The 19,734-nt window shown below is 38.8% G+C and overlaps 1 protein-coding gene across 1 annotated transcript in view; it reads left to right on the forward strand.

Moving 5' to 3' along the window:
- The window catches only part of PSMA1 (proteasome 20S subunit alpha 1), a 132,618-nt gene that overhangs the window by 18,802 nt on the left and 94,082 nt on the right, over positions 1-19,734 (forward strand). The window lies entirely within an intron of this gene.

The following is a 19,734-nucleotide window of genomic DNA, read 5'->3' on the forward strand; positions in this document are numbered from 1 at the left end:
TTTCTTTAGATGCTTAGGATTTAGATAATTCCATATAGCATTCCCAGAAATATGCATTATCAGGTACAAAACATACAGGCCTGATTGGTCAAGGAAACATGTATTACATTTGGATAACTCTACTGAGAGGCTAAAATAATTGATGCATTTTGAAGTGACCATTGATAGTAAGCTCCAGCAGTTCTAGAAGGGGCAATAAACATATCAGGGCAATTTGACAGGTTACTTTGGTACAAACAGATGTTAGTGGTAGCCAAAATTCACAAATTATGTCAATGAAGCTGAATTCCATTAAGTCAATCAGTAACTAAGGAAATAGTTAATTGAGATACAATCATCACAAACCAGAAAAGCAGGATAAACTAAAGAAGTAAGAGGAATAATCACATTTCTCGATAGTCACATGCTATCAGACAGCAGAATCTGATGTCTGGAAGATAAAGCAGGAAGATTTCAAAACTGGAAAAGGAGGCCATAGGGTAGAGCATGAGCAATTCCATAAAAGCGGTCAAATGGGAATCTTTCTGAAAAGCAAATGATGTCCTCACAGAAGGAAATTGCCTAAAAACTACTAGAACATAGTTTCTATGCTGCAAACATAGTCTGGCCAAAGTCACACAGCTACTAAGTTGCAAAATGGATTTTTCAAAACCAGGTTGACACCAAAGTCCATGTCTTCCACACTGTACTTCTCTCTCGTGGGCAAGGAATAATCAAGGTATATGCCGAACTGCCAGGCCATGTTGTTTTTTAACACCTTTCCTGATTCCAGTTTTAGTAAAGCCGGGAGTCACAGCAGTGGTAACAGTAAGAAGCTTTCAGCTTGTCCAGCTCACTTGTTAAGCTCCTATGTTTAAAAAAAAAAAAAAAAAAAAGACAATAAAGCGGCTGAAGATGAACTCAAACCAAGTTGCTGAATTTCTGAAGCAGCTAACCTATTTCTTAGCTAACAGTCCTAGTGTGTGATAATTCTTATTTCTGTATTCCCTGGGAATTGGAGATAAATGTCTATTTATTTATTCTTTCATTTAACAAGCAATTATTGAGTGCCTGTGCCAGTCACTGGAGACACAGAGATTAAAAAAAAAAGATTTCTTCTGTTAAGAATCGCATAGTTGAGGAAGGAAAGGGGAGGTAGAAACAGACAACAAATGATTATAGTACAATATGGCATTGATACTGAGAACTAAAAAAGAAATTAACAGCAATAAATATAGGGATGCTACATTGGGGAAAATATCCCTTCCCAATTTTTGGTGTTTCCTTCCAAGTGGAGAAGATTCCACTACTGTGAAACTTCATCCGCCCCTCAACTCTTTCCTTCCCGGGGGAGGAGAAATTACATAATCTGATTGATCAGTATGAAAAAAGAAAGCGGGCACGCAACAAGCCCCTTATTCCATCCCTCCCCACCCAGTCTCAGTGGGCAGCCTGAAAAGAAGATAACTTTTGTTCTTCCATGCCCTACGTTTTTCAGAGACAGGCTTCATGTAAGGAAGCCTAGAGAAGTCCAGCACTGTCTGTGACTAGGGGTTCACTATGAAGAATCCCTTTTGTCCATAAATACAAACCATGTTCTCTCCACCATCAGTTTAATCTGTACTAAATGTGTTATTTCTCAAGAGGCGGTATAATGTAGTGGTTAGGTGCATAGACTCTGGAGCCAAACTGGTTCATACCCTGGGTTTGCTACTTAATCATAGCCATGAGACTTTGGATAAGTTACTTAACCTCCTCGGAGCTTCAATTTCTCCACCTGCAAAATAAGGCTAATAGTATCTACTCAAAGAGTTATTGTGAAGATTAAGTGAGTTAATATATATAAAGCACATAGAACAGTATCTGTTACAAAATAAGTGCTCCAGAAGTTTGAGCTATCATTACTATTATTGTTATTTTAACCTTTATCTATTGTAATCTCATTTCTCAATTTCTTGAAAACTCAAGCAGGAAGAAGTGCTATTAATATTTTTTGGGATCTGGCAGGGCGCAGTGGCTCACACCTGTAATCTTAGCACTTTGGAAGGCCGAGGCAAACGGATCATTTGAGGTCAGGAGTTCGAGACCAGCCTAGCAAACATGGTGACACCCCGTCCCTACTAAAAGTATAAAAATTAGCCAGACATGGTAGTGCATACCTATAATCTCAGCTACTCAGAGGCTGAGGCATAAGAATAGCTTGAGCCTGGGAGGCGGAGGTTGCAGTGAGCCAAGATGGCACCACTGTACTCCAGCCTGGGCAAAAGAGCAAGACTGTCTCAAAAAAAAAGAAAACTGTATTGGGATCCTCCAACTCTCACCTCCAATAATTAGGGAAGTTTAAGAAATCTTACACAGTTCTTACAGTTATTGCCCTTTTGTTTATAGTTCTTGGCTCTTTACTGGATGAAATTTGGAAGATTCTGTCAGTGGATGCCAAATGCCAGATCAAGCATCTCAGACTTAATCCTAAATTGGTTTGAGGTTGATGCCTCTGATTTACATGGATAATGCAGGCAGGCACCTCTTTACTTGATTCTCAAAGACTAATCCGATGTCCCTCAGGTTATCTGTATATTCCAAAGATCTCCCCTTGCTCTGGCCTCTGTGTGTCCTACTGTGGTCTTTGCAAACCCTCCAAGGAAGGGAAGGCTCTTTCCCACCTAGTAATGATGGTTCTTTCCCTGAATTCAGATATGCCTTTTAGGAGTTCAATGAGGGAAACAAACAGGTAGGCAAAAACAATTGGAATACAGTGTATTAAGTACAGTTAGAAAGAGATCTAAATGGTACCACAGAAGTGGACCAGTCAGGACAGGAAACAGATGGCATGCTGAAAAGGAGTGATTACAGAGAGTTTAATAAGGAATTTATTTATGAAGGTATAGGCAGTTAAGGATAGTGAAGCATCAACACTGAAAATTGCTGCTACTCCTAGGCCTGAAAGACAAAGAGAAAGAGCTATTACCAAACTAGAGAAAGCAAGCTATAGGAGAGAGCTACCTAGCAGGAACTCTGTTTCAGTTAATGCAGCCCCTGCCAATCCAAGGCCTGGAAGAGAGGGAGGTAGGGAAATATTACAATCATACTCTCCCATCCTCTGAGTTTCTTTCAGGGCATCCTACTGTTCAAATCTATCAGAAAGTCAGAGGACAGGGAAACCTGTTAATGTCATCCAAAGAGGTCAGCCTCTGAGGATGCAGGGCAAGTAAAGAATGGTAGAGAGGGGATCCCAAGTGACCAGCAAAAACAACCCAGCACAGAAACGAAGGGACTAACACTTTCTTAGGATTTCAAATAAGATCCTTTGGGCCGGGCACAGTGGCTCACGCCTATAATCCCAGGACTTTGGGAGGCTGAGGCGGGTGGATCACGAGGTCAAGAGATTGAGACCATCCTGGTCAACAAGGTGAAACCCCGTCTCTACTAAAAATACAAAAATTAGCTGGGCATGGTGGCGCGTGCCTGTAATCCCAGCTACTCGGGAGGCTGAGGCAGGAGAATTGCTTCAACCCAGGAGGTGGAGGTTGCGGTGAGCCAAGATCGCACCATTGCACTCCAGCCCGGGTAACAAGAGCGAAACTCCGTCTCAAAAAAAAAAAAAAGATCCTTTGAAAGGAGGTTATATTTGAGATAGGCACTGAAGGATAAGTAGGGGTTTATGAAATAGAGGAGTGAATAAGACATTTTTGGCAAAAGGATAGCATTGTCAATATCTCATAGATATACAAAAGAACTTGCATGGGATACATATTCAGACAAGCAATCATATTTGGTAGAAGCACATGATACTTCTGGAGAGATGGGTCTGAAAAGAAAAGTTAGGACCAGATTATAAAAGCTCTTAAATGCCAGGCTAAAATGACTGGACTCAATCCTGTAGTTAATAAGGATCTACTCAAAAACTTTCAAAGAAAGAGAGTGACAAGAGCACAGTTAAGTAAGAAATAGATCCCTTCAATGGTAGTGTAAAGGATGGACTAGAGTACTGAAAGACTAGAAGCAGGAAGATCCATTTTGCGGGTCTTTGCCATAGTCCGGGAAAGATAAAGGTGAATGGCACTAAAGCAGTGCCAGTGATGAGGAAGCAAAGATTCTAGGCCTTTTCTGAAGATTTAAGGAACAGAACTAGATGACCTAGTAACTATGAGGAATGCAAAAAAAGGCAGGCTCTAGATGAGAATCAAATTTCTAGCTTGAAAAACTAGATCCATGGTGGTACTATTAATTAGGAGAGAAAATTCAAGCAGAGTAGGTTTGTGTGAGACTACATAGATTCCACCTTTCTACATACTGAGTTTATTGTGCCTATGGATCACTAACAGAAAAATCTAGTTGGCAATGAACAATAGAAGGCCAGGACTCTCAAGAGAGATCTAGGAGTCAGATAGGCAGTCTGGAGAAGAACAGTTTATCATTTGGGGTTTTTTTTTAGCCTATGTGAAACATATTCACCAAATTTTTCTCAACCTCTGTAACTAACAAAGGAAAAAATGTGACTCATCATATAATGAAATAAACCACAATAAGAGTTAGAAATCCACCGATGACACTTCTTACCATGGAAGAGTTTTTCATCTGTTTGTTAGTAATAGAAACTCATACCTCAGAATTGCATGGTAGTTTAGGAGTATTCCTTTTTTAATTTAATTTATTTTATTATTATACTTAAGTTCTGGGATACATGTGCAGAACGTGCAGGTTTGTTACATAGGTATACACGTGCCATGGTGGTTTGCTGCACCCATCAACCCGTCATGTACATTAGGTATTTCTCCTAATGCTATCCCTCCCCTATCCCCCAACCCCTGGACAGGCCCAGGTATGTGATGTTCCCCTCCCTGTGTCCATGTATTCTCATTGTTCAACTCCCATTTATGAGAGAGAACATGCAGTTTTTGGTTTTCTGTTCTTGTGTTAGTTTGCTAAGAATGATGGTTTCCAGCTTTATTCATGTCTCTGCAAAAGCCATGACCTCATTCTTTTTTATTGCTGCATAGTATTCTAAGGTGTTTATGTGTCACATTTTCTTTATCCAGTCTAACATTGAAATGGGCATTTGAGTTGGTTCCAAGTCTTTGCTATTGTGAATAGTGCTGCAATACACATATGTGTGCATGTGTCTTTATAGTAGAATGATTTATAATCCTTTGGGTATATACCCAGTAATGGGATTGCTGGGTCAAATGATATTTCTGGTTCTAGATCCTTGAGGAATCATCACACTGTCTTCCACAATGGTTGAAATAATTTACACTCCCACCAGCAGTGTAAAAGCATTTCTATTTCTCCACATCCTCTCCAGCTTCTGTTGTTTCCTGACTTTTTAATGATTGCCATTCTAACTGGCATGAGATGGTATCTCATTATGGTTTTGATTTGCATTTTTTAATGACTACTGATGAGCTTTTTTTCAAATGTATGTTGACCGTATAAATGTCTTCTTTTGAGAAGTGTCTTTTCATATCCTTTGCCCACTTTTTGATGGGGTTACTTGTTTTTTTTTTCTTGCACATTTTTTTAACTTCCTTGTAGATTCTGGTTATTATCCCTTTGTCACATAGATAGATTGCAAAATTTTTTTCCCATTCTATAGGTTGCCTGTTCACCCTGATGATTGTTTCTTTCGCTTTGCAGAAGCTCTTTAGTTTAATTAGATCCCATTTATCAATTTTGGCTTTTGTTGCAATTGCTTTTGGTGTGGTTGTCATGAAATCTTTGGCAATGCCTGTGTCCTAAATGATTGCCTAGGTTTTCTTGTAAGGTTTTTATGGTTTTAGGTCTTACATTTAAATATTTAATCCATCTTGAGTTTTTTGTATAAGATGCAAGGAAGGGGTCTAGTTTTAGTTTTCTGCATATGGCTAGCCAGTTTTCCCAACACCATTTATTAAATATGGGATCCTTTCCCCATTGCTTGTTTTTGCCAGGTTTGTCAAAGATCAAATGGTTTTAGATGTGTGGTGTTATTTCTGAGGCCTCTGTTCTGTTCCATTGATCTACATATCTGTTTTGGTACCAGTACCATGGTGTTTTGATGTGTAGCCTTGTAGTATAGTTTGAAGTCAGGTAGCATGATACTGTCAACTTTGCTCTTAGGATTGTCATGGCTATGCAGGCTCTTTTTTGGTTTAATATGAAATTTAAAGTAGTCTTTTTCTAATTCTGTGAAGAAAGTCAATGGTAGCTTGATGGGAATAGCATCTAATCTATAAAGTCCTTTGGGCAGTATGGCCATTTTCATGATATTGATTTTTCCTATCCTTGAGCATGGAATGTTTCTCCATTTGTTTGTGTCCTTTCTTATTTCCTTATAGTTCTTTTTGAAAAGGTCTTTCACATCTCTTGTAACTTGTATTCCTAGATATTTTATTCTCTTTGTACAATTGTGAATGGGAGTTTGCTCATGATTTGACTGTCTGTCTATTATTGGCATATAGGAATGCTTGTGATTTTTGTACATTGATTTTTTTTTTTTTTTTTTGAGACGGAGTTTCGCTCATTACCCAGGCTGGAGTGCAATGGCACGATCTCGGCTCACCGCAACCTCCGCCTCCTGGGTTCAGGCAATTCTCCCGCCTCAGTCTCCTGAGTAGCTGGGATTACAGGCACGCGCCACCATGCCCAGCTAATTTTTTGTATTAGTAGAGACGGGGTTTCACCATGTTGACCAGGATGGTCTCGATCTCTTGACCTCGTGATCCACCTGCCTTGGCCTCCCAAAGTGCTGGGATTACAGGCGTGAGCCACCGCACCCGGCCTTGTACATTGATTTTGTATCCTGAGACATTGCTGAAGCTGCTTATCAGCTTAAGCAGTTTTTGAGCAGAGACAATGGGGTTATCTAAATATACAATCATGTCATCTGCAAACAGAGGTAATTTGACTTCCTCTCTTCCTATTTGAATACCCTTTATTTCTTTCTCTTGCTTGATTGCCCTGGCCAAAACTTCCAATACTATGTTAAATAGGAGTGGTGAGAGAGGGCATCCTTGTCTTGTACCGGTTTTCAAAGGGAATCCTTCCAGCTTTTGCCTATTCAGTATGATATTGGCTGTGGGTTTGTCATAAATAGCTCTTATTATTTTGAGATATGTTCCATCAATACCTAGTTTACTAAGTGTTTTTAGCATGAAGGGGTGTTGAATTTTATTGAAGGCCTTGTCTGCATCTATTGAAATAATCATGAGGTTTTTGTCATTGGTTCTGTTTATGTAATGGATTATATTTATTGATTTGCGTATGTTACACCAGCTTTGCTTCCTAGGGATGAAGCCGACTTGATCGTGGTAGATAAGCTTTTTTTTGATCTGCTGCTGGATTCTTTTTGCCAGTATTTCATTGAGGATTTTCTCATCGATGTTCATCAGGAATACTGGCCTGAAATTTTCTTTTTTTGTTGTTGTGTCTCTGCCAGGTTTTGGAATAGGGATGATGCTGGCCTCATAAAATGAGTTAGGGAGAAGTCCCTCTTTTTCTATTGTTTGGAATAGTTTCAGAAAGAATGGTGCCATCTCCTCTTTGTACCTCTGGTAGAATTTGGTTGTGAATCCATCTGTTCCTGGGCTTTTTTTGGTTGGTAGGCTATTAATTACTGCCTCAATTTCAGAAAACGTTATTGGTCTATTCAGGGATTTGACTTCTTCCTGGTTTAGTCTTGGGAGGGTATATGTGTCCAGAACTTATCCATTTCTTTTAGATTTTCTAGTTTATTTGCATAGAGGTGTTTATAGTATTCTCTGACGGTAGTTTGCACTTCTGGGAGACTAGTGGTGATCTCCCCTTTATCATTATTTATTGTGTCTGTTTGATGCTGCTCTCTTTCTTCTTTATTAGTCTAGCTAGCAGTCTATCTATTTTGTTAATCTTTTCAAAAAACGAGCTCCTGGATTCATTGATTTTTTGAAGGTTTTTTTTGTGCCTCTATCTCCTTCAGTTCTGCTCTGATCTTAGTTATTTCTTGTCTTCTGCTAGCTTTTGAATTTGTTTGCTCTTGCTTCTCTAGTTCTTTTAATTATGATGTTAGGGTGTCGATTTAAGATGTTTCCTGCTTTCTCTTGTAGGCATTTAGTGCTATAAATTTCACTCTAAACATTGCTTTAGCTGTCTCCCAAAGATTCTGGTATGCTGTGTCTTTGTCCTCATTAGTTTCAAAGAACTTACTTATTTCTGCCTTAATTTTGTTATTTACCCAGTAGTCATTCAGGAGCAGGTTGTTCAGTTTCCATGTAATTGTGCAGTTTTCAGTGAGTTTCATAAACCTGAGTTCTAATTTGATTTCACTGTGATCTGACAGACTGTTTGTTAGGTTTCCATTCTTTTGCATTTGCTGAGGAGTGTTTTACTTTCAATTACGTGGTTGATATTAGAATAAGTGTGATGTGGTACTGAGAAGAATGTATATTCTGTTGATTTGGGGTGGAGAGTTCTGTAGATGTCTGTTAGGTTCACTTGGTCCAGAGCTGAGTTCAAGTCCTGAATATCCTTTTTAATTTTCTGTCTCGTTGATCTGTCTAATATTGATATTGATCTGTCTTGTTGATCTGTCTACTATTATTGTGTGAGAGTCTAAGTCTCTTTGTACATCTCTAAGAACTTACTTTATGAATCTGGGTGTTCCTGTATTGGAAACATATATATTTAGGATAGTTAGCTCTTCTTGTTGCATTGATCCTTTTACCATTATGTAATGCCCTTCTTTGTCTTTTTTGATCCTTGTTGGTTTAAAGTCTGTTTTATCAGAGACTAGAATTGCAATCCCTGCTTTTTTCTTTTCATTTGCTTGGTAAATATTCCTCCATCCCTTTATTTTGAGCCTATGTGTGTCTTTGCACATGAGATGGGTCTTCTGAATACAGCACACAGATGGATTTTGACTCTATTCAATTGCCAGTCTGTGCCTTTTAATTGGGGCAATTAGCTCATTTACATTTCAGGTTAATATTGTTATGTGTAAATTTGATTCTGTCATTATGATGCTAGCTAGTTATTTTGCCCATTACTTGATGCAGTTTCTTCATAGTGTCAATGATCCTTACATTTTGGTTTGTTTTTGCAGTGACTGGTACTGGTTGTTCCTTTCCATATTTAGTGCTTCCATCAGGAGCTCTTGTAAGGCAGGACTGGTAGTGGCAAAATCCCTCATCATTTGCATTTCTGTAAATGATTTTATTTCTCCTTCACTTATGAAGCTTAGTTTGGCTGGATATGAAATTCTGGGTTGAAAATTATTTTCTTTAAGAATATTGAATATTGGCCCCCACTCTATTCTGGGTTGTAAGGTTTCTACAGAGAGACTCACTGTGAATCTGATGGGCTTCCCTTTGTGGGTAACCCAACCTTTCTCTCTGGCTGGCCTTACCCTTAGCAATTTTTCCTTCATTTCAGCCTTGGTGAATCTGATGATTATGTGTCTTGGGATTGCTCTTCTCAATGAGTATCTCTATGATGTTCTCTCTATTTCCTGAATTTGAATGTTGGCCTGCCTTGCTAGGTTGGAGATGTTCTCTTGGATAATGTCCTGATGTGTGTTTTCCAATTTGGTTCCATTCTCCTTGTCACTTTCAGGTATACCAATCAAACATAGGTTTGGTCTTTTCACATAGTCCCATAATTCTTGGAGGCTTTATTTGTTCTTTTTCATTCTATTTTTTCTCTAATCTTGTCTTCACACTTTATTTCACTGAGTTGATCTTCAATCTCTGATATCCTTTCCTCTGCTTGATCAATTTGGCTATTGATACTTATGTATACTTCACAAAATTGTGCTGTGTTTGACAGCTCTATCAGGTCATTTATGTTCTTCTCTGAGCTGATTATTCTGGTTAGCAATTCCTCTAACCTTTTATCAAGTTTCTTAGCTTCCTTGTACTGGGTTAGAACATACTCCTTTAGCTCGGAGGAGTTTGTTATTACCCAGCTTCTGAAGCCTGCTTCTGAAAATTCATCAAAGTCATTCTCCATTCAGTTTTGTTTCCTTGCTGGTGAGGAGCTGTGATCCTTTGAAGAAAGAGAGGCATTCTGGTTTTGGTTTTTGGAATTTTCAGCCTTTTTGCCCTGGTTTTTCCTCATCTTTGTGGATCTATCTATCTTACCTTTGCTCTTTGCTGTTGGTGACCTTCAGATGGAGTTTTTGCATGATTGTCCTTTTTGTTGATGTTGATGCTATTGCTTTCTGTTTGTTAGTTTTCTTTCTAGCAGTCAGACCCCTCTTCTGCAGGTCTGCTGGAGTTTGCTAGGGGTCCACTACAGACCCTATTTTCCGGGGTATCACCAGTGAAGCTGAAAAACAGCAAAGATTGTTGCCTGTTTCTTCCTCTGGAAGTTTTGCCCCAGAGGGGCACCTGCCAGATGCCAGCCAGAGCTTTCCTGTATAAGGTGTCTGTCAACCAGTCAGGAGGTGTCTCCCAGTCAGGAGGCACAGGGGTCAGGACCCACTTAAGGAGGCAGTCTGTCTCTTAGCACAGCTCGAGTGCTGTGCTGGGAGATCTGCTGCTCTCTTCAGAGCCAGCAGGCAGTAACGTTTAAGTCTGTTGAAGCTGCAACCACAGCCACCCCTTCCCTGAGGTGTTCTATCCCAGGGAGATGGGAGTTTTATCTATAAGCCCCTGACTGGGGCTGCTACCTTTCTTTCAGAGATGCCCTGCCCAGAGAGGAGGAATCTAGAGAGGCAGACAAGTTCAGAGGTTTTGCAGCACTGAGGTGGTCTCCACCCAGTCCAAACTTCCTGGAGGCTTTGTTTACACTGTGAGGTGAAAACCACCTGTTCAACCTTCAGTAATGGCAGATACCCCTCCCCCATACCAAGCTCTGGACTCTCACATAGATTTCAGACTGCTGTGCTGGCAGTGACAATTTCAAGCCAGTGGCTCTTAGCTTGCTGGGCTCTGTGGGGGTGGGATCCACTGAGCTAGACCACTTGGTTCCCTCACTTCAGCCCCTTTCCAGGGGAGTGAATGGTTCTGTCTTGCTGGCATTCCAGGCACCACTGGGGTATGAAAAAAACCTCCTGCAGCTTGCTCAGTGTCTGCCCAAACAGCCGCCCAGTTTTGTGCTTGAAACCCAGGGTCCTTGTGGTGTAGGCACCCGAGGGAATCCCCTTGTTTGTGGGTTGCAAAGACCATGGGAAAAGCATAGTATGTGGGCCGGATAGCACCATTCCTCACCGCACAGTCTCTCACAGCTTCCCTTGGCTAGAGGAGGGAATTTGCCAACCTCTTGGGCTTCCCAGGTGAGCCTATGCCCCACCCTGATTCTGCTTGCCCTCCATGGCTGCACCCACTGTCTAACCAATCCCAATGAGATGAACCAGGTACCTCAGTCGGAAATGCAGAAATCACCTACCTTCTGCATTGGTCTCACTGGGAGCTGCAAATCAGAGCTGTTCTTATTTGGCCATCTTAACTGGGAAGGAGTAATCTTTAGAAAAACAAACAACCCTTGGTTTTTAAAACTGAGTATTGTTTGCTTGTTATATTTAAAACTTGTTTATTTTATAAATAATATCTAAATGTTTCATAAAACCTTTGTTTTATTATTTAAACCCATATTCCAGTTGCATGCAATTGTTCTTCAACTGAGGCATTTGATACTACTGTGACCAGCAGAGTTCTTTCATTCATAGTAAGTTCAATATAAATATTTACTGGATGAATGGATAGGTAGATGGATAAATGAAAGCCCCAGAGTGTGATAGAGTAATTTTGATTTTGTTATAAATTTGATATACATATATAAATATATTAAAAAGTAACCAAGAGAGAATTACGAACAGTTTAGTTTTGTTTCATTTGTGTAAGCTGCCAGAATTGTTTAGACAACTGCCTGTTTCTCCTTTGTGTCCAGAGGCCCCAAGCACCTTAATTAAGAACTGAAATACTGTTTTTCCAATTCTTTGCTCTGTAAAATGATCATAGTTATAGGGTTTCACTACTTTTCCCTGCGTAATTATTTTGAAATCTCAGAAACAGAGTTCTGATTATCTGAAACCAATGGACATCTGCCATTAACAACACATAATGAGGCACAGTAGAACCAATTGATTTTTGGCTGGGCACAGTGGCTCACACCTATAATCCCAGCACTTTGGGAAGCCGAGATGGGCAGATCACCTAGGTCAGAAGTTTGAGATCAGACTGGCTAACATGGTGAAATACTGTCTCTACTAAAAATATAAAAAACTTAGCTGGGCATGGTGGTGCACACCTGTAATTATAGCTACCTGGGAGACTGAGGCACAAGAATCACTTGAACCTGAGAGGCAGAGGTTGCAGTGAGCTGAGATGGTGCCACTGCAGTCCATTCTGGGTGACAGAACAATACTCTGTCTCAAAAAAAAATTTTTTTTTATTTTTAACTCCTAACTTTATACATGACAAATATGTGACTTAATAAACCTATTTAAAATTATAAAATTATTGACATTACTTTATTTTAAATTATTGACTTTATTACAGACTTTGTTAAAATCCTCTTTTCAAAATTTTATTCAAAATAACATTAGAAAAAAATGTTCTGCTTTGGTGGTTGTCCATCCTGTGAAATTTGGAATGAGTCATTAATTCACTGCATAACCATGTTCCTTCCCTACCTCCATCTTAACGTAGTTCTCTGTCTTCAACGGCACCATCAATACTGCATCTTTTAGCACTTATCTTCCCAGCCCTCCAAGCCGATAAAATAAGTGGAAAGATTTCTTCCTAACTCCTGCCCTTTCTAAGGAAGGAAGTATAGACACATGGTCTAAAGAAGACTGGACCTCCAGTTAAATTATGGCAAGGCCCAGTCACCCATAGATCATATGATCTCTAGGTAAGCAGAGTCTACTCTAAATGACTGAGTTAAAGGTAACAGGAAGATACAGAGAATACTAAAAATCTTGGCAAATTTTAAACTTCTTTTAAATATTTAAAATTTAAAATACATTTTATTTATATCTCTCTCCTATAGGGTATAGTCTATGTCCTAGTTATCTATGTATTTTTCTTACCACCTAGCACAATATCAGTTCCCAGTAGAATGAATTAAGAAGCTGCTCCATACATGTTTTTTCTTTCTAATTTTCTGCATTATCTAATGTTTCTTTAATGCATGTAAACTGCTTATGTAATAATTAAGTCTCTTTTCTGTTTTAAATGGATATATTTTATATAGATATATGATTGTACACAATAATACATATATAATCGTACTTACAATTGAAGAAAAATAAGAAAATAGTTTAAAACTGACTTATGAATCAATACATAACACAATTTCAACATCTTGTGATAATTGTGTGTTACAGTATATAATATTTAAATACAAATTATGTATTTCTGCTTTTCTAAACAGATGGTTCGCAAAAACTGAAATTAATGTTTTCATTGTTTTTCTATGACACAACTGGGTAAAAAGCAGAACTACATATAAGTTTCATAATAAAACTTCAAACTGCATCATATTTGTCTGTTGTCAGGTTTTGTTACATTCCCCCTAGCTCAACCAAGACTCCCTGGGGCTGGCAAACAGGGCAAAGTTTGAGTTGAAACCATGCACTTCCCTTCAGCTTTAGGGATGCACTTAGAGAGAAACCAAAATAAACAGCCATTTTTTTCCTTCAGATGTGGCAAGTCTGTCACTTTTAGTGTTTATTCCAACTCCAAACTCAACATAAATAAAGACAATTGCCTGGGAAAGGAAGGGGGTGAAGGCTGGAGAATCCTAAAGTTCTATTCCACTCAAAATAAGTTATCAATGTTATGAGACTCCCTTGAAAAGAGACAAAGTTAGGAAGATGGCAGAGCAGAAAGGGAGAGAGGGAGAGAAGAAGAGAGAAAAATAAGGAGAGAGAGTGGAAGGGTGAGTGAGAAGAAGGAGGAAAGGAAGGAACAATCTAGTGAGGAGTGTGTGTCATAACCAAAGATTAGGATTAACCCAATTCTGTGGTCCTGAGATCCAAGAAAAAAATAATGCACACCTGACCTAATTGTATTCATTTGTCAAGAGGCCGGTTTCATGTCTGTGACAAGTTGTATTCATAGATGATTATAAGGACAGTTTAAGGCATAGAGTTTTACTCTAAAAACTGAGAAACAAAAAAATCCATCATTGTGGAATGTGTTTTGTTGCCCTATCTCTACTATTTTTACTTTTCCACTTTAGCTATGCATAAAACATAGCTAATTTTCATCTCAATATTTCAATTCTTTTGCTATATAATAGTTAACATTTATTGAGTACTGACCTCATTTTCGGCACTGTACTAAGTATTTTACATACTTTTATGGGGAAACACTCATTCCTCACTTTTGATATTTCCCTCCACATGGGGAAACATTCATTAGAGTAACTCACTTGGCCTGTTATCTACCATTCTACTTACTAACCACCAGAAGAGGAGAAGTGAGTTTGAGATGAGGAACAGGACGTATGATAAAGATCAAATATAACTCATGTTCCTTTTCCCTTCTCCATTGTCTTTCAGATATTCCACCCTGCAAAAAGCATGTATTCATGATCAGCTCTCAGCAAGGCCAGTAGCAGAGTGGTGAAGGCCTTGGCCCTGCAAGGTTGGAAAAGACAATTACAAGTCAAATCCAGACCTACATTGAATGTTGATCTATTAGGTGACTGTCTCCTGTAAATGTTATGCAGCTCAGCAAGGTGAAAGTGAGAATTTCTTTGTTTTTGGTAAACACAGAATGGATAGATTTCATGTCTCACTACGTGAGACCCCACAAAACAAAACCTAGAGGAATATGTGAGAAAAATGCATCTCTAGGCTAGAAAACAAAAGGAGAAAAGAGAAAATGTCTATGTAAGAACGCACAGGAAAGAAGATGCTCATATCTAGCAAATCATACCAACCTTGTCATAGGCACAAAAATAAAGGGATCAACCTAAGTTACAAGGTGAATTATTATAAAATTAGATGAGCCTTTCTGAAAAGTCATGGGACAAAGGAGCGCACTATAACACTAGAGTCTTAACTCCTTCCTGCAGAAAAAAAATATGTAACTGAAAGAAATGCTACTCATGGCTTGTGACATTCAAAGTTGAAGACAAGACTGTCTTTAGTACATGACATAAGTACATATGTAGACACTGACTAGATTGAAAGGGTACATATTTCCAAAGCAGCTTTAATCACATCTCTGCTGAGGGTGATTACAATAGTAGGAAGCAGGAGGCAGGTCTTAGGCCATAGCAAGAGGTACATGCAATAGCTTTTATGGCAAAGGATTGAGATACCTGTTCATAAGACATCAAGGAGGCTGTGTCACCAGACACAGCTCCACTCTTATCAGCATAGGGTGCCACATGCGACTCAATGGGAAAATAGAAATTAAGAGGGTTTGAATATGTTATAAAGGAAAGGCATTTTGAGTAAAACATATTAATTGGGGCTGCCATAATGTGAAAATTTTAAACTTTTTTAGAAGCCAGAAGTGTTGCAAATGCCACTCTCTGAGGAAGGAGATAGTATGCATAAGTGGTTCTTCCTTCAATACTGGAAGTGAAAGATTAACTTTTTGATGGCTGATTTCCCCCAACTGAGTTTAAGCTCACAATTTCCTGACTCCTGAAAAGTGTCCGTGACTGAAACGAAACTATATCCAGAAAGCCAACCATTTGTCACCTCCCCTGCTGTCACCTTGGTCCAAGCCACAATCATTACTTCTTTAGATTATTGAAAGTGTCCTAAATGGTCTTCCTGCTGCTGGACTTACCCTTTAGAGTCTCTTCTCAGCAGAGAATCCAGGTGATCTTGTTAATTCAAGTCAGTACTCTGCTCTGTACCCTGCACTGGCTTCCTATCTCATCAGAGTGAGCACTACACAGTCTGTTCCTCTGCATCCCCCTGATCTCATCGCATCACTCTTCACCTTGCTCACTGCATTCCAGCCACACAGAATTCCTTGCTATTTCTTAAACACTCCAGGAATACTTCTGCCTCCTGCTTATGCATTTGCTATTTCTTCTACCCTAAAATGATCACTCACCAGATAGACACATGGCTTGCTCTTTAACATCCTTTAGGTTTTTATTCAAAATAGTCTCCCTGGCTCTCCTAGCTAAAATTCTAATCCCCTCTCAACATCTCATAACTCCCTTCTTTTACTTTTTTTCTCTTTATCATATCACTAATATGTTAAATATTTAATTATCTTGTTTAAAAAAGGTCTTCCCCAAAAGAATGCAATTTTGCTCCATGGAGGCAGGAACTTTTGTCTATTTTACTAGCTGCTAGAATATCTACGACACATAGTAGATATTCAGTAATTACTTGCAGCATGAATGAATGAATCCTGATGAGACAAGCCTGGATTATATCAATCCATCTATCGTTATGCAGATAACTTTGATATAGTCTTTGGACTCACCAAGTGATGTGATCTGGAAGCATAATTTTCCTGTAGTATCAGCATTATAATCTAGGGATTAGCTTGCTTTCTAAATTGAATGGTGACTGAGCTACAACTCTTATAATTCAGTATGTTCTAGGAATTCTTTGGACTTAATTTTATTAAGTGGGGATCATGAAAACAAATTCTGAGTTCTTGAAGAAACTGTATCCATTCTGGAAGCTGCACTGCTGAGGGAAACGAACACCATATCTGCTTTCTCTTGACCAAGACTGAGTAGAGTAAGAAACAGGGAAAGAAAAGTTTTGGATTTTAATTTTTTTTGAACATTAACTCATAAAGTCAAAATAATTTGATTTAGGGCTTTAATCTCTTTGGGTTTTAACTTATTTAGACTTAACTTGCAAAAGGATCTAATTTTTTTCTAAATTTCTCCCTGGAATTTGATAATGGGAAGAAGTCTATATTCAGATGTGAAGCATCTTATTTTTTTATATATTATATATATAATATGTATACTTTTATATTATATATTTTAACATATATAATCATACATATTTTATATATATAAAATAGAGACAGGGTCTTGCTTTATATTATATATGATTATATATTTTTAACATATATAATCATATATATTATATACATATTATATATATAATAGAGACAGGATCTCACTCTAACAGCCAGGCTTAAGTGCACCCAGACTTATAGCTCGCTGCACCCTCCAACACTTTAGCTCAAGAGCTTCTCCTGCCTCAGTCTCCCAAGCAGCTAGAACTACAGGCACATGCCAGCACACTTGGACAATTTTTAAATTTTTTAAATATTTTGTAGAGATTAAGTCTCACTATGTTGCCCAGGTTCGTCTCAAACTCTTAGTTTCAGTGATCCTTCCACCTGAGCCTCCCAAAGTGCTAGGATTACAGACATGAGCCACTGTGTCCAGCTTGTTATATACTATTATTGGGGTATTTTTATGCTGTCATTCAATGTCATTGTAGAACTTCTGATGTTCTGCTATATACATGTTACATCCATGAAAATGCACTGCTCAGACTTCCTGCTGTGAAGATCATAATGCACTTATGGCCTCTGGACCCATCATTATGTTCACACTAAGACCACACTTCCTGCCAGCTGCTTCTATCCAATGAGCCCATTCCAGTGAGATAGAACTCTTCCAACAAGCAACTTTGGCTGAAAGATTGGGCTTGACCATTTAGCCTATATTCAATCAAGCTGTAGCTATCCTCTGGTGGGGAAGAGATTAGCACACTCTTCCAACAAGCAACTTTGGCTGAAGGATTGGGCTTGACCATTTAGCCTATATTCAATCAAGCTGTAGCTATTCTCTTGTGGGGAAGAGATTAGCACACTCTTCCAACAAGCAACTTTGGCTGAAGGATTCTCCATCAACCAGGCTTAACTTTTCTAAGAACTGCTGCATTGCAGTCTAAGATTCTTCCTACCCAGTTGTCCTTCCTTTCCCTCTTTTCTTGCACAGATGTCAGACCTACACCATGCATTAGAGACATTCCCTGCCTTTACCTACTCCCCTCTCCAATAAATCTCTTCCATTTCTCATCCTTTCTTGGCATCTGATTCTCAGCGGACCCAAAGTAACATACTATGTAATAGGACAACTTGACTAGACATCTTCTAGGGTGGGAAATTGATTTTCAGCCATGGGTACAATGTTGCCTACAAGTTAATTTATCTAATGTATTCATCTGGTCTATTTCAGAGCATTCTGGGGTTAGAAACAACCCCGGACAGTACCAGGAGGACCCACAGAGAAGCACAATTAGTGTTGGGAGAACAGCCTTATGAGAGTAAGAATAGAACTATCTTGATAGTCTGTTGATCTCTTCCCCACAAGAGGATAGCTACAGCTTGATTGAATATAGGCTAAATGGTCAAGCCCAATGCATTAAGAGAATTAGAGTCTGGGAAACGTTAGGAGCCAAAATTTTCCCTCTATTCTAATGTTTCTTTCCTTGTGGAAAGAGCTTCACTGGCATAATACTGCTGTCTACTCTCTGCCAACCTCTCTCACTCCTCCTCAGGGAAACACTAGTGACTTTTCTTATTGATAAGTTTGGAAGAAGAATTTTACAATGCTCATCTCAGCTCCTTCCTCCTTCATTTTAACATAAGATCCACAGAGAGCATGCACTCTATTCTGTTCCTCTATATCATATATTTTACAGAAGCAGGCTCTTGCACAGGGAGACCAGCAGGTCCAGCACTACCTTATGTTACCAGATGTATGCCTGGGGCTATGTGTCAGTAAGCCTATTATTGCCACACATCTAAGCCACATCCTCAATTCTGGCCTTTAGCAGTTTAGCAGGTGATATTGTGATTGGTATTTATCTTTTCCTTTTTGCCTTATAATGAATTCAGAACTCTGGTGGGAGAAGGTATTATATTCCCTTTTTATCTAGCAGAAAACAAGTATATCAACTTCCACAAGATTATACAGCTAATAAGTGTCAGAATAAGAACTCAAGAAAAAGATATTAGCCTCTATGCTTTGTAATTATGCCATTTCTTTCTATAGCTCTGTTTTCATCATAAAAGCTTTTGATGCACATGAGTTATTGGGATCACTTGATCTTTCTGAGCAGAACTTGGGTGAAATCTGAAATGGCTCCAGGTTGGCTCTCATCTGCTGAGCCCACACCTAATCCATGCGAAACACTCACTATCTTTGTTCCTGCTTTCAGTGTAAATTCAGCTAGCACTGAATGCAGGCTGGCTTCTGTCTTTATATATTTACCTGCACTTTAGACCAATATCTGCGGCCTCTTGTCTTGCACATCCAAGTTTATTTATTTAAACTTTATCACCACCAACAGCCATTTTTAGTGCCTTCCAAAAGGTTACTCTAAGCCTTTTGGAATTATGAGCATGACTTTCCACTCCTCCCATCAAAAAAGGTCAAATTTTATATATTTTGTAGACTATAAAATTACAAAAAAAGTACATATATATATATATATATAGAGAGAGAGAGAGAGAGAGAAATGTTTCTATTACTATGATTTTTTTCATAACTCTGGAGGTCTAAAGGGAGCTGGAAAGCCTTGCACAGAGCTCTCTACCCAATGAATGTACCAGGTCAAGGAAGAGAATATAAAACAAGGTCCACTCTTTTCTCTCAAACAAATGTCCCAAAGAGGTGGTGATAAATGAGACTATTTTCCTTGCTACTTCCAAAGAGCTTGGTGATAGCTCAGGCTTTTAATTGCCAAGACAGTTTTGCCCAAGTGTCTAGTTCTGGGAAACTATCTCTATCACATAACTGAAATTCCCCCTCCAAATGTAGCTTAGTGTTCATGAGTTCTTCCATCCTGCTGGATCCTCTTCCTCTATGGGGAGAGATCTAAAAACTAGATGTGCC

Source organism: Aotus nancymaae, unplaced genomic scaffold (assembly GCF_030222135.1).
Source record: "Aotus nancymaae isolate 86718 unplaced genomic scaffold, 86718_ANA_hifiasm-v0.15.2.pri h1tg000059l, whole genome shotgun sequence".
Classification (NCBI taxonomy): Eukaryota; Metazoa; Chordata; class Mammalia; order Primates; family Aotidae; genus Aotus; species Aotus nancymaae.